Source organism: Ambystoma mexicanum, chromosome 2p, assembly GCF_040938575.1.
Source record: "Ambystoma mexicanum isolate Mex_15411 chromosome 2p, UKY_AmexF1_1, whole genome shotgun sequence".
Taxonomy (NCBI): Eukaryota; Metazoa; Chordata; class Amphibia; order Caudata; family Ambystomatidae; genus Ambystoma; species Ambystoma mexicanum.
The window spans coordinates 645,477,454-645,488,421 of record NC_090923.1 but is presented as its reverse complement, the minus strand read 5'-3'; the positions used below and the strand labels follow the sequence as shown (position 1 = coordinate 645,488,421).

At 43.6% G+C, this 10,968-nt stretch overlaps 1 long non-coding RNA gene across 1 annotated transcript; it reads right to left on the bottom strand.

The window, feature by feature from the left end:
- Positions 1–1,929: 1,929 nt before the first annotated feature.
- LOC138566643 (uncharacterized) lies at positions 1,930–10,944 on the bottom strand. The gene is made up of 2 exons (XR_011301985.1): positions 10,708–10,944; positions 1,930–2,669 (listed from the first exon to the last, which is right to left on the bottom strand). It is a non-coding gene; the product is annotated as an uncharacterized lncRNA (long non-coding RNA).
- Positions 10,945–10,968: the final 24 nt, after the last annotated feature.

The window sequence follows — 10,968 nt, the reverse complement described above, 5'->3', positions numbered from 1 at the left end:
GATCCGATAGATCATTTATTGGTGGGCGTCCCAAAAGACTGCTGCCTGTGTTAAAGAAGGCCACTCAGGTTACATGGCAACAGACTGGTGTTGACGCTTGCAGCTTCACTTCTTGAATTTTGAAGTACGAGATTTATTAGGTGAGGCGTTGAAAGAAATCAAATTAAAGGGAAGCAGCATGAAGAAAATACAATCGGCTCCAGGAGCCCATCACCAAAACATAAAAAATAAATGCTCCCTTCAGACTGCCTGCCACTTACACTTTTTCCTCCGACCCCACAAAGGCCCTGCCCACTGCACAGTCACCATGGTCAGATCCAGACAGTGCTCTTTAGCAAAGTTAGGAATGTATTTCTTGTAGTTGTAATCACTGCTGCTCAGGGTCGGGTGGCCCTTTAACAAGGGTTAAAAGCGGTGAACAACCAGTACAGGCCATGGCAGCAGTCATAGCCATTAGGCATAATGCCCGAAATACCAAGTCTTTTGGTTTTTGAGGAAAACAAAAATGGCATGCACAGAGAGCATGGGCAGTTTCTCATGGCTGAAAAAAGAACACACATAGCTGCCATGGAAATAACATTTTTTCGAGTCCCTACTCCATTTTCATGACCTTGCCCGCAGCGCGGAAAGGAAACAGAGCAGGGAGTAGTTGCCAGGAGAAAGGGGGCAAATGGATTAGAAGGGCAGTGATCCCAAGGCGAGATAAAAGGGAACACGGTCTGATTCAATATACGCTCCCTGCATTGTGATTGGAAGGAGTGCACATCTCTGGCTTCAATATAGCTTCCATAGTTGTTGGCTGAGCCAATGGAAGGTTTTGATATCTTTTCAATATACCATCAATATTATGGCGAGTTGGAAAAAAGAATGAAAATATATAAAATAGAACAGGCCATTTCAGCTAATAAGACTCACACAGCACAGTGCCAAGTAGCCATCACTAGATTTCTTTCTGATCAGAGCCACACAGTAATGCACCATGGGTATGCGAATTAGGTGACCTTTTCACTCGCATACCCCTTCAGTACATGCCGAGCACGGTCATCGTTTATAGTGCAGCACTATAACTTATTAAACCCAAGAATGAAACATGCCTCACTCCAACTGGGGCTCATTAATGTGGCACACCTGGACATCTTTGAAATTCGAGCACTGGAGCATGTTTACTCTGTAATGTGAGCAAAGTGTGCCATTTCAGTGGAAGTTCCTTTATCTTATTGAAATGGCTGAAACTGTGGGATTCAATTTTGCCAACTCGGTTTTGAGACTTCAATTTAAGGTCTGAAGTCTCAGAATCAGGAAGGTTCCATTAACTTGACTTTCGAGGTACATAACATGCCTTTCTGAAGGCAAGCTGGGTGCCGTGACCAAAAGTAAGTTAAAATGTTACATAAATGATAGAATGGCTGAACCCTGTGAACAGGATCAGGTTCATTGGTTACCTCCATATCTGCTAATTTGAGAAAGTGCAACTATCTTGGTAGCGCTGTAACTTGCACCAATACTTTAAATAATTGATTGCAGTCTTCAGATCACGTACTCCTTACTGTGATGGCGTGAGCATTTTTTTTCCTGATCAATTTTAGAGGTAGAAAGATTTTTCATGTTTTAGTTAGAATGTTTGGGTGTGCAGGTGTCGTTTCTCCGTTAGTCTGTCAATGCTCTGTCGAACAATTGTAATACATTCAAGGCAATGAGGGGTTTGTTACTCCTTTAGCACCTATTGCTTTTAAACTGCAGTTTGCCCCATCACACTACTACTTCCAAATCCTTAAGAAAAATGAACTATTGTAAAATAGAAAGAATTACTGGCTCAGGTTGATACTTTTTAACCCTTACGCAAACATAAATGGAGAATTATGTACCGACAACATCAAAAACATAAAATAAAAACATTTTTCCTTTCTTCTTTCAATTTTGGGCGGCTGGTACACATGAACAAGACGTGTTCTTTTATTAACTTGCAGTAGTTTCCAAGGAATACGAAACAGTTGCAGTGGAAATAGAATATGACACAGTATCATGCCTACTTTGAGTGTGACCAAGTTATGTGGAAAGCAGATCTCAGGCTGCTGGGCTGCAACCACAACTACCACAGTGAAATGCTTTAGCATCTGTTACTTTTTCTCGGCTAAATTTCTGCCTTTTCAACTCCCTTCTTATCTTTTTTGGTGAGCTGGGCTTGGTTTGCTGCTTCTTCCTGGTGGCTCATGCCAGGCTTCGTCTGTCGGCTACCTCCCTTATATCACAGATGCCCCATGCTTCTCGGTTTCTACCACTTCAGCCTTCTACTATGATGTTGGTTTCGGTATGGTTTTCTTATTGTGGTCTTGTTTGCAAGCTTGGGTGGGACCATCGGTAGATGGGAGGTATCTCCTGCTCCTGTCCGTGATGCTGCAAGTGGTCCATCAGCCTTGTCGGTGTGCCTGCCTTCCACGATCTGCCAATGTCTTTGGCTATCAGCACCCGAGTGATGCTAGATATTCTTGTCAATTCGTGTCCGATTTGCTCTCTCGGCCATGCACTTCCGATGTTCTGCTGTACAGCCTTTTGCTTTGCATATTCCCCCTCACTGCGACACTGCACCACCACTCTTCTTGCACTCTCGCTTATTCTCTGGCCATCATCTTTTCTTGACTCCACAGCTCCATTCACTGGGTCATGTGATCCTGATTGATACAAAAATAAAATACGTATTGCTGGTTGCAAGAAGGAATTCGGACTACTTTGGCACATGCAGAACAAACTATGCTGGGATTGGCAACCACAAGCTATAATGAGTGTGCAAAATGGGAGTGTTCCATGTTTGAAACACTAGTAGTGTACAGGAATTGAGGAATCTGGGGAAATGGTGAGGTTCACACAAGAAGTATATTGGATTTGTCAAACAGGGCATACTTGGTTAGTCAGAATGGCTGTATTCTACCCTCTCTGGGAATCTAAGATTGTGAAACTTAATATAAAGAGGATGGATAAACTAGGCATATATGTTGCAATTGGATATACAAGGTTACTGTGCACAATGGAAATTTAATGTGGACTGTTAAACCGGTTATATACTAGGATGCAGTCAAATGGGAACATATCCAGAATGTAAATCTAGTGATATACTGGAGTAGCGCAAAGTGGGAACATCCGGGGATGGTAAAAACACAGAGAATACTTAAAAATTTTCAAACTTGGATATTCTGTGATGGGATTGACAAACTGGCAATAGACTACAGCTGTCAAACAGATTTTGAAACGATTTGCAAACTTGGAATATATTAATCATGTAACCAAACTAGGGGTTTACTAGAATTAAAAGTGGACAAAACTAGAATGATTTCGGGGCAGAAGCACTATAAATATAGTGGCATGGCACACATTGAAATTATGCTAGGATTGTCTGATAATTGGTAGTGACACGCTCAGAATTATAATATAAATTGTATAAACTGTAACTAAATTGACAATTTTACGAATTGTGGGCGTCAGCCTGGGAGTAGATTTTTCAACTTTGGAGATATGATATGGCATTTGTAATGTGCTGAATTACGAGATCGACAACCTAGGCATATATTGGGGCTGTTGCACTAGGAGTTTACTGTGAAGAGAATGGTTGGTCGAAGCGGAAATATAGGGGAATGTTGAAACCGGGATTTTACAAATTGGGAAAATACCAATATTATCAAAGAAAAGTACCTAGGCTCGATAGCTATCGTTGTGGATTGCACACCCTAAGTAGCACTCAGCTGGTGTATATAAAGTTCAGCTAGTAGTTCTCTCAATATGCAATTTTTAAAACAATTACTGCTGTTGCAAGGCAGCTATAGTGTGCTTAAAGAAATACAAAGTATGCTGTTTTAGGGTAGTTAGCATATGTCTGTTTAATTTACAGATGCGAATATTGCCAATGCATTTCGGATATTGGTAAGTCCTTCATCAGGGCATTTATAATTGAATCAACAAAATCACCTTCATGATTACATTTACAAATCAATACAATTGAAAAAATTCACACCATGACGTCAAAAACAATCAGAAAATGTCCCCGTAAATGCATGCAGGCCACATGACATAAAACAAGCAACACGTGTGTATATATACAAATGAGAGAAAACAAAAAAAACATAATAAAACAACCATGAGTTAACGTATTAATAAATATCTTGCTTTTGTTTTCATCAATCAGGTTAACCCCGTATCATAGTGCTCCAATCATTCAGGTGCGCTAAGCATGCCAGTGGCTCTATTCCATTTGACCATGGTGTGGACCTCTATGTGCCTTAAAAGTGAAAGCGTGTTGACTTTTATCCATTGGAAAGTGTACAAACAGGGAGTGCTTTAACATTCCAAAGTGATGACAAACCTGGTCATCCTGTGCGCATCTCGTCTTTAACTAGGCTGTCAGATATTGGCTTTGACAGTCTCCCAGTTAGTGAAGAGAACAGTGACCATCTTTTGGTTAGGTACGTGACCGCAGGGTCCAGGCATGCAGCTTACCCTGTTAAAATTGAGTGACCTTAACAGGGACAGTTAGAATCCAGTCTGCAATAGATCGAACAAGAAAAAAAAAGGTCAAACCGGTCATTCGCTGTGCTTTACTGGTGTGCTCGTAATCAAATGGTGTTTATAATGGAACTTACTTGATAATGATGTGCGTTTCATATACAGAGCACAATCTAATATGCCACGACTGCAGGCGCTCCGATGGCAGAGCCTGCGAGCGTCAGGATGCCCAGTGTTATTCTGGTTGCCATAACGGCAATGATAGAAACTGAAGAGGTTTGTGGTGCGCTTAGCAACAACCACATCAGCCATCTTATCCTGATCAAAGTCGGGCTAAAATGTGTGTGGCTCATGCTCTATCCAATTAGTACTTGTTGCAGTGTAACAAAGTATCTATACTTAGCGGAATACTTGACAGTGTAAACATACACTACTATGGAGGCACCGAGCTAAATAAAAGTAATCGAATTAATTTAATAAAATATTGAAGCTGTCTCATCCTCCTCTCGGTATGGTATCAGACTTGTGAAGACGGAGATTTATTGTGGCCGGTTAACCATATTTACATTTTAGAAGGGTCACGCCTCAATTGCCTTATTGTATGTTAAAGATCTGCACAGTTGAAACAAACATGCATCTGTGTATTCGAGCGCAGTATTTTAGACAAAGTTCCAGACTGGTACGTGTTAAAGTGATCTTGTCATCCGGTTCGCAATGAGCCTGTATGCCTAGAGTGACTAATGTATTACAAGTGTGTGTTTAAACATAATGTATTAGAAATCTCCTAGGTCAGTACATGATTATAACTAAAATGTTCAAACATCGTGCATAGTTGCTAATGATGTCTACAGTCTCCGTTACTTAGTCACCGTTATATGGTTTAACTAATATCCTTGACAACAGCATTTCTCAGGTAATTCTATGTCAAGACCGGAGGCTCACATTATGCTTCTCTTTCTTTAATTAAACACGTAAAGAAAGCTCAGCAGCAAGGCATTTTTTGTGCACTTTATATAACTAAACAACTCATACTAAAGGTGCACTAAAAAATATATATAACAGAACACTCTAAATGTGTATCTAGTGTCCATAACATTTAAAAAGAAAAACGGCAAAAACTCCATTTGCCATGATGCTCCTAAAGGTCACCCAGTGTTCATATGCATGTGACCCTAGTCCTCCAGTAGGAATGCAGGTGTTCCCATAAACAGTCCTGGACAAGAAATAACGTCCTCTTTCTTTGCTGCTCACAGCAAGAGATAAGTTCATTTCTTAGTCAGCACCGTTTATCTAATATTTGTGTTATGTAACTTTATTCTCTATACTCATTTTCGCTACATCATTATTATATGATTACTGGTTTGATTGTTATCGTAATGTGTTCCCTGTAATGCGGAAGGGCTTTCATTCTTGTCAGCCGCTTTCTCCTCGTTTTCCGACACCAGCTGCTTCCTGCTGGCATCAGAGTGAACATTTATAACAAATGTTTTTGTTTATTAGCTTGTGGCGCCCCTTTTCACCGCCACAGCTGGTCTGCCGTGTCTGCGCTTGCTTCCCTGGCCCTGAGAAGTTCGCTCGGACTTCGGGGGGACCGCGCAGCCTGTAGCAGGGCGCGGCGTGCCCGCGAGCCACCAGGGGGAGCTTCTGCTCTCCCTCGTCCTTTTCTTCAGGCTCCGGCGCTCGCGTGAGCATTTCTGCTCGCGAAATAGCGGTTGATGCGAACGCGAGCACCGGAGCTGTGAATTACCTATTCTCTTCACTCATTAAAAAAAAAAAAAAAAACCAGGAAGAAAACGAAAGCAGGAAACAGGAGTCCTTGAGCACACCTGCTGTCAGCAGCCTAGTCAAGGACCAGGAAAGAACAGTAGTGAAATTAGTACTCCAAAAAACAGAAAATATAATAAAAATCATACCTGATCTGACTTATAACCACTGGGCTGTGAGAGAAGGCGATCAGGGAGCCCAGAGAAGAGAGAAAAAAAAGAAGTGCTTAATCATCATGGCAGCGCAGTACCCCCCTCAATCAAATCGGGCATGGTCTGAATGTGAGGAGGATTCATGCTATATCGAAGTGGCTATGGAGAAAAGGCTTCAAAAAGTATTGGGATCCACCGTTGACAGCACCAAAAAGGCTATGACAGGCATGTTCCTGCCAATACAGCAGCGCCTGGAGAACATGGAGGAGCGCATGCAAGGGGCATCTCCGACAAGGGGAAAAAAGACCTAGAAAAGAAAGCACCTTACACAAGGGGGATGTAGTCCAGCTCGCAAGAGCAAGAGCTCTCTGACCGCCCCCTACCCCGAGCCAATCGATTCCTGCCACTGCTGCCATATCGGACGCCTTCTCCAGGCTGAAACAAGCTTTTATGAGTAGGAAGGTAACCCCTTCCTTTGAAGGACCCTCTATTCCCGAGGAGGAAAACAGGGGTGTAAGACCCTCAAGCCCAGAGGGAGATGGACAGGGCATAGAAGATGAGCAAAGTACAGGATTATATGATGGTGATCTATCACACTCTTCCTCAGATGAAGATACCCAGATCTGGGGTTCAATACCCTCAACCTCGGGGATTGTGGCAGCCCCCACCCCGGGGGGAAGCACCGGGGAACAGCCACCTGCAAAGGGGATGTTCGCTCCCAAAGATTTAATACATCCCAGGTCCACTGACTGGGAGCCATCAGCCAGAACAACCGATTATATTTTTAATAGGATGCGTAAGCCCCTCAACAAAGAGATCAGAGGGAGACTTCGGGCAGAATGTCCATGTCCAGAGATACTAGACAAAGTGGCTCTGACGCCAGAACTAGACTCAAAAATGATCACATCCTTGGGAAAACACATGAAAGATCCTAGAAAAGGCATCGACCGAGCCTGGAAGTCCTGTCAGGACGTCACTGGTCCTCTTGCAAAAATTTTAGACCTGGCGTTAGAAGCCTCCAGCTCTTCAGACCCTATTGACCCAGTGATTCTCTCCGGTTGGGCTCAGAGAGCCATCTGCCTACTTGGAAATGCGCTATCTCCACCGATTTGAAGAGCACCGAAAGGACATACTCTTCAAAATAGACTCGAAGTTAACGGAATTGGCAAACGCTGAGTCTGGCACAGACGCTCAAGGCCTACTCTTTGGCGATCCTTTCATGAAGGAAATGTTTAAGTTTGTAGGTACCTTTACCGCATTGGATAAAGCCCAGGCCTCCATCAAGAGGGTTTTCACATCAAAAATGTTCTCCTGGGCTGGTTGAGGTTGCTCTTCCGGCCGTTATTCCTTCGACAGAAGACCTCAATATCACAGGGAGCAACACAATGCCTGGCAAGAGCACATGGATACCTTCTTTCCCTCAAGAGGACGAGGCAGAGGGCGCTACTGGAAGAGAGGAGCTTAAGAACGAGCCCAGCAACAACCCCCCAGGTCAGTCTACTCATAGCAGTACCTGCGCCGCTCGCACCCATTGGGGGGGCTAGCGCTCTTTACAAGTGCTTAGGACATTTTGTCAGGGGACGCCTGGGTCAGGGACCCAGCGCACGGTCTGCGACTAGAGTTTTTCGCGCAGCCCTTTCAGGCCAGTCCCACTGCCCCCATAATGATGTCAGAAATAGATCGGAAAGTGCTAGACGGCGAAATTCACAGCCTATATCAGAAGCGGGCGATCTGCCCCAGCTGGAGTCCGGGCGGTTTCTTGAGCCCAATTTTTCTGGTGCACAGGAAGGAGAAGATGAGGCCCGTGATAAATCTTTTATAAACGGAGCGGGCAGAAATGAAGACTTATTGCAAACATGTTTTAAGGGCATAAGCACGTGGTTATGCGTGCTTTAGGTGCTCTGCGCTAGCAAAATTCTTGTCATATTGCCAGATTATCTGCTGTGCCGCTCTGGCTACTGCTGGGCTGGTCTACAGTTGCACAACCTGGCGATTTGCTTCACAAAAAGAGTACAAAGCCTGCAGTAACTGCTCCCATCCTCGGTAATCATTTGTCTCACTCCCAACAGCATTTCACTGTTGAGTGCCCACTGTTTCTTCTGCATTTAAATTTCAAGTTGCAAAAGTGTTACAGTGAATAGTTTTTGTCCTTTCCAGGCCATTGGTCTGAGCCAGTAGAATGAACAGGGAAAAAAATAAAATGCCTTTGTAAACCTATTGCAGGGAGACTATCATGGTGATCAGTAGGCTCAGAGTGATGGAGGATATCCTATATCTCAAACTCTAGTAACCTCCTAATTTAGTACATTCGGCACTGCAGCATATAACTGGAACCATTGTCTGATACATAAATATCTAACATGCTGGAGTGCTAAGAAACAATTAATTTGTGGTGTCTAAAATAACCGTACACAATAAAATAGATAGCAGGAATGAAGGGCTAATGCTATACATTTTAAAAAAAGCTTGGTTTCCCCTTATCTAATTTACTACTGCACTTTCATCTGTTACTTGCGCTTTAAATTGGCAGGTCCTAACCGGCCCTTAGTGCATACACTTCATATTTTGGCCAAGATTGAGGACTGACTTCTCCAAGCTAAAAGGTGGTACCAGTACTCCGGTGTGTAGAAGTGCAGAAATGTTAACGCTTTATTAAGTATTGCAGAATGCGAGGAAAATCTTAGAAGCTGTGCTCTCTAGTCTCCCCCCTCCCTTGCTGTGCCCTACTCTAGATCCTCCTCTTTCAACACAGCATAACAAAAGGAACACCACTTAATCTGCGCCAGTTGCAGCTATTGTGTGGTGGGTTTACAGCACAATAGAGAGTCTGACTTCACACATATCTACCGTTTAGAATGAACAGGGTTTATTTATTTTTATTTCTAACATTTTTGTACCACCCAAACACAAGAGTATCACAGAGTTTGTACAGAGTATGCAGATACGAATAGGAAAACAACAAGATGGTACAAGCAGGAGAGGGGTGGGTGAGAGAAGTTATTCATTTATTAAAAAGCCAGGATTTCACCTGCATTTTGAAGGTGGTGTTGAACGTTTCATGTCCGATCAGGGGGCAGGGGAGGGGGCGGTGACTGCAAAACGTACACCTCTTGCTCTGGCCTTTTCTAATCTTGGAGTAACAAGGGTTATGCTGTCAGCAGAGTGGAGGGCACGTGAATATTTTTTCAGGGTGATGAACTTAAGTGAATGGGGGAGATGATGTAGATACAGTGATGAGCTAGTGTCAGCGTTTTAAAATCAATGCAAGCTTTAATGGGGAGCCAGTGGGCTTCATGCCTGGAAGTGATGTGGTCAGAGCAGCACGAGGCCAGCACAGCCGAAAAGCCTTGTTCTGGAGGAGTTGCAGCTTCGACGGGTTTGTGGTGCATGTGGCCATGAGAAGAACATTACATTAGTCAAGTTTGCTGACAAGAATAGCTCTTGCAAGTGTGAGACAGTTCGTTGAGGAGAAGAATTGTCTGCTAAGGGAAATGCGTTTTGCAGTGTACGCGGTCGAGGAAGCCAGGGTGTTGTGGAAGCCAAGGGTTACAAGGAAGGTATATACATCTCTCTCTGCTCGCTGTCTCGTATAGCTGTCTATATTGCATTTGTTTCAGATAACAATAGTGACTAACAGTACATGATGGAGGGAGAGAGAGTAAGGGTAACTGGGAAGAAAAGGGGGAAACGAATGAAAATGGACAGAAATGTATAGAGAGAAAAAGAAAAAAGCACGAAACAACGGTGACACCGACTAGAGAACCAGATGGTGAGACACACGGAGAAAGGAAGAGTTTTTTTTAATGGGATGGACCAATGATGAGGCAGAAGTACGATAAGAGAAAAGGGAGTAAGAGAACAAAAGAATAAAAAAAAAAGAGGGGAAGAGAGATAACAGGTAAGCGAAAACAAGGTGGGGCGAGGGGGTTACCAAGAGAGAATGACATACAAGTTTGAAGGCCTGAGAGGAAAAGAGACAGAAGAGAATATGAGACAACAGGCGAGTGAAGGGACCGAAAGAGATGAGGGAAAACAGTGAATGAGCAAAGAAACCTGAGGTCACCAAGTAAATGATCCGCAGAGTTAAATTAAATATAAAGCAATGGTGAAACAAAAGCCAAAAAGAGAAAATGCATGAAAGACGTTTTGAAAAAGAACACTTACTAAAAAGGGACCTTCAGTTCACAAGAAACCCATAAATAAATAATAATGTTCTAAAGTCTGACTTCTTCCCACGTTTGGAGCACATTACGTCAAACCCCTACCATAGCAACTGCCCCACTAAACGAGGTTCCTCTACCTCAAGATGTAAACTCTTCCCGCGGAGCAGCTCCTCTAGCCCCTGCCTTTCTTTAGGACACTAAGTCAGCGTTACCGCCACCCTGAAATTCTCCTCTCTTTCCTCACGTGCCAATGGCGGCAGGCATCGCAGAACCATAACCAGGCTTTTCTGCGGGTGGTCTTGTGCACGGGCAATCAAGGCGGGTAGGATCTGGCACTGGGAATCGCAGGGAGGGTTTGGATCCGGAAACTACCTACTGCGTGGCGCTCTGCAATGACA